Source organism: Lolium rigidum, chromosome 2 (genome assembly GCF_022539505.1).
Source record: "Lolium rigidum isolate FL_2022 chromosome 2, APGP_CSIRO_Lrig_0.1, whole genome shotgun sequence".
NCBI lineage: Eukaryota > Viridiplantae > Streptophyta > Magnoliopsida > Poales > Poaceae > Lolium > Lolium rigidum.
The window spans coordinates 44,842,820-44,847,712 of NC_061509.1; positions in this window are offsets into that span (position 1 = coordinate 44,842,820).

Below are 4,893 nucleotides of genomic sequence, written 5' to 3' on the forward strand. Positions count from 1 at the left end.
TTATTTTACAAGTGTACTTGAGGTTTGTACATTGAAAGAAATAAAGGGTATACTAAAATGATCAGATGAAACTATCTACCAGGGCCGACAAAAAAGCCATATCTCTTCCTCGTTGCTTTAATATTTCAACCACTTAAGCTCATATTTTAAAAAATAGTTCCGCATCTATATAGATCTGGCTGACTTCCTTGGAAAATGCCAGGTTCAGAGACCATTCTAAAAACTTTGCTTTGATCCTCGAAATATGTTTTCGCCCACTATATTAATATAGCAACCAAGATACAACAAGCATGTTGGGATCGCAGCACAACCAAACCCAAAAAAGAAACACAAAGAAAGATAAGAGAAACAAATACCGACTACGGCTGAGTGACGAACACGAAAACAACTCGCAACCGATGCGCCCTCCGAAAAAGTACCACCACGCTCCTCGCAATCCGAATCGCCGCATATGAAGCAACACCTTCAACAAGGAAAACGATGATGACGCCGCTTGATAAGGTATTAACTTGTCAATGCCTACGGGTTGTAGACTAGGGTTTAGTTGGAAGTAGAGGGCAAGTAGATCTCGAAGGTTTCAGCCGAAAAGTACTCGACGATTATGAAAACTAGGGTTTGAGAGACAATGATTCGATGCTTTCTTTGTCCCTCGACTCCCCCTTATATAGGAGGCGGAGCCGAGGGATTCGTATTGTACAAGTTACAGAGTCCGGGAAGGTTTCTAACTCATCCCGCAAGATTACAAATAGTGCTTCCTATTACAACTCTAACTTTCCTTAATAATATCTTGGGCTTCCGAATCTTCTTATTCTTCGGGTAGTGGGCCTCCAATAAACCCCGGGTACTATCTTCGGCAGGCCCATTGGAGATGCCTATGTCAGTAGCCCCCGAGATTTTGCTTGAATCGTAGAGTCAAGGAAAATCTCCACTGTTTATTTTTACTCGACAACTTAAAACTTTTCTATATTTCTTCACACAAATTTCTATATTGTACATGGATAATGGTAGTTGGGGCTAGTTCATCTGACGGATCAGGTACTAGTTAACTGCTCTAGTGGCAATCCGCAAAAACCTACTTCAAGATCACGTCCCTGGACATGATCTCGGGATACTGGTGTAAACTTCGACAGGTGCCGCTTAAGGTCTTACCATTCCGTCGAGTCCCGAGTCATATTTATCGGGTACCTAACGCGTCCGTTAGGATTTTTCTTCGTATCTGTTGATACGGATAAAAGTAGCAAACCGACGTTAGAGACGGCGCCACGCCTCACAGAACGGATCTGGGGTCTTACCTTCGCAAAGTTTTGCGGCATTCAGAAATTGATCGCAATTTTGACGTTCTGAGAATATATTGTCGAGTGCTTATTCGGCTGTTGGAATGGCACATTTTATTGAGTCAAAGATGACTTATATTGCTCTCCCGATGGGAGTATATGCAGAGTTATTTATAACTCGAAATATACTCTTTTGCTCTTCTATCTTTCTTCTTTTCATTCATTCTTTCTTTCTTTTTTATAACTTTATCGGGCACGCGAACAGCGTTCCCGATGGGAGTAGCCCCCGAGGCTACAGCCAATGACTTGTGCTTGGGTGTAGGCTCCACGCCTTATGCTGCTATATTTTCTTTTTCTCCCGAAGTTTTATAATTTCTCGGGTGCGCGAACAGCGCTCCCGATGGGAGTAGCCCCCGAGGCTATGAGCAAATATTTGTATTTGATCATAGGCTCTCGCCATTTCTATTTTGTCTTTCTTGATCTTTTCATTTTTTCAAAGTAGCCCCCGAGCATTTGATCAAAAACTTGTATTTGATCAAAGGCTCATCCATATTTTCCATATCGCATTTTTATGAAGCTGTTGAGGCGAATTTTTCCTTCTGCCAAGGTGACGTTATTGCTGACGATAGCCACGATTGCGAGTCCGAAAATCGCGAGAAGTTTTCTCCCGCTGCCTTGCGGGCCCAAATTATCCATTATCTTGACACGTCGTGCAGGTGGGGGGCACACGTCCTCCGCTTTTCCTGGCGCACGTATCGTAACTTCTCCAGTGTTAAAATACTTTCTTACCCCTATTCCACGTGGTTATCATCTGCCACACAATCTTTCCATCCAACGGTCCGCCGCTTCGCCGCACCTCTATATAAGATCTCCTTCTTCTTCCTCGAGCACTTCCGCTCGCGCCGTTTTCCTGCTCTCCTCTGCAAAGCTTCCTCCTGCGCCCCACAACTCCCTAAGCTCATCTTCTGCAAGCTGCATTCCTGCGCCATTGTTGATGCCACCGCGTCGGTTGATCAAGCACAGCACGCATGAATCATCAATGGCTGCCGTAGATCTGGGAAGCGCGGAGTGGGAAAGGTCCAAAATTTCCACCCAGGACATCAACCTCTTGAAGAAGCTGGGGATCAGCAAGAAGCCGAAGGCGCTGTGCTTCCCTAGTGAAGAAAGCTACCCAACCCCTCCAATGGGGTATCGGGTAAGTTTCGTCGACCATCTCATCCGCGGTCTTTCCGCCCCCATTCATCCTTTCCTCCACGGACTGCTTTTTGTTTATGGTCTGCAACTTCACCACCTCACGCCCAATTCTATCCTCCATATCTCCATTTTCATCACCCTCTGCGAGGCCTTCCTTGGCGTCCAGCCTAAATGGAAGCGCATTTTGTTTTGTCGCCGTAATGGCTCTCCCAATGTCGCCTACAATATAGGCGGCGTTGTTATTTCCGTTCGCCCCACAGTCGATTACTTCGACGTCAAACTCCCTGACTCAGTTCAAGGGTGGCGCAAGAAGTGGTTGTACATTCAGGAGGAGAACCATGGATGTGCTGAAGACAACATCCCTCCTTTCGATGGTGCCGAGAAAATCCTTCGCCGCCGCTCCTGGGATGCAGAGGCTACCGAAGAAGAAAAAATATCGACAGAAGCCCTGATGACTCGCATCCATGAGTTGCAGAATACTCGCGGCAAAGAGGCTGTCGGGTATTCAAATCACGGCGTATTTTCTTAGAACCGCAGTGCAGCCTCTTCGGAGCTCGCAAATACCCTCTCTGGAAGTATGCTGGCGACAAGGACACAGATCGGTTGTCGGCGGATTTAGAGGTCAAGGACTTAGAGAAGCTTGTCCGAAAAATCTCCTCCCTCAGCAAAAAAGAACCTGTCCCTTCTTCTTGCCGTGTAAAACCGTATAGCGCCACCAATGTGCTTCCCAAGGTAACCTTTGTCGATTGATTTGTTATTGCCTTGCTATCGTTTTTGTAACTCCTTTTTTGACATCTTCCCCTGTTTTTTGTATAGAACCATCCAAATCTTGTCTCGCTTCCTCCCCTTCCTGAAGGTGGAGAAGTCGAAGAAAGGGCCGTTGTCACCGACGACAACCAAGATGCCCCCTCTTTTGTGAATGAACCCGTAGATTCTCAAAAATCTACGAAATCTTCTGAAAAGGAGGCTGTCTCCGAAGGTACTGCATCGGCACAATCTCCTCCTCCTGCTGTTTCTCCAAGGAACAAAAGGAATAGGGACGATGTCGAAGATTCCGGCACCTCCAAAGCCGAAGAAGTTGTTCCTTCACGCCAGAAGGCAGCTTATGATCCATACCTTGAGGCCCTCATCAGCTCGTAAGTCACCTTTTATTTCCCTTTATTTTTGTACTCGAAGATTTTTGTCTATCTTGCTTTTTATGCTGCCGACATTTAATCATAGTGATGATGAGGAAGATGTACCAGCTGTTGATGTGGCTGCTCGAACGAGTACGTCACATACTCTGGTTGTTTCGGAGACGCCAGTCGAAGGAGAGGAATCCTCGCCTCCTCAACAAAACGTCGGCGCTCCTACTCCTCCTTCAAGCCCCCTTGTTCCTTCACCAAAAAGGACAAGGGTTGAAACAATCCCGGAGCCTACCCCCCAATTGGGTAGCTCCTCTAGCCCTCTCTTGGATGATGTAAGTTCTTAATTTTCTTGTCACTGTCTATATTTCCTCTGTTTGCTTCTTTATGCCATCATATTTTTCCCATACCGACATTTTCTTTCCTTGTCCTTCTTTGACAGCCTATGATCAAAGAGCTTATTCGCATCGGTGCCCAATTTATTGGGTACCGTGAGTATGCCAGCAAGACTGAAGGTAATAACTCTCTGCTGGCCCTTGTTTACAACTTTTTGCTCCTGTTTTGCCGCAATTTTGACGATTTTTAACTATTTTGGCAGAAAAACTTGCGGAAACCAGCAAGCTTGTCGATACGCTTGCTCAGAAATTAGAGCAAAGTGAAGCGGCTCGCAAGAAGGCTGAACTTGATGCTGGCAAAGCTAAAGCAGAGGCTGATAAGGCCAAGGCAAAAGCTGCTGGTGTCGAAGATCTGCAAAAAAGACTTGATGATGCCGAAACTGCTTTGAACGAGCATAAAGCCGCGCAAGCTACTCGTGAAAAGGCGATCATCAAGCGCTTGAACACGTAGAATCAGCGCTTTGTCGGTAATTTTTGTCGATCCATTCTATTTTTCTTAGACTTGCTTTTCTTTACTTGCTGTCGACCAACATATATTTTCTGCGACAGGTAAAACAAACCAAGAATTTGAGCTTGAAGATCCCGACAACGATCCTCTTCTTGACGCACTCTCTATCCTTGAGTTTTATGAAACCGAAGTTCGCGAAGGCATTGAACATGCTGACGCGGGATTGTCGCGGCTGTTCCCCTACTTCTTCCCGAAGAAAGCGGATGACATAGGCATCCCAAATGGGCCTGCCGAAGATAGTACCCGGGGTTTACTGAAGGCCCACTACCCGAAGAATAAGAAGATTCGGGAGCCCAAGATATATCAAGGAAAGTCAAGAGTTGTAATAGGAAGTGTTATTTGTAATCCGGCGGGATGAGTTAGAAACCGTCCCGGACTACGTAACTTGTATAGCACGA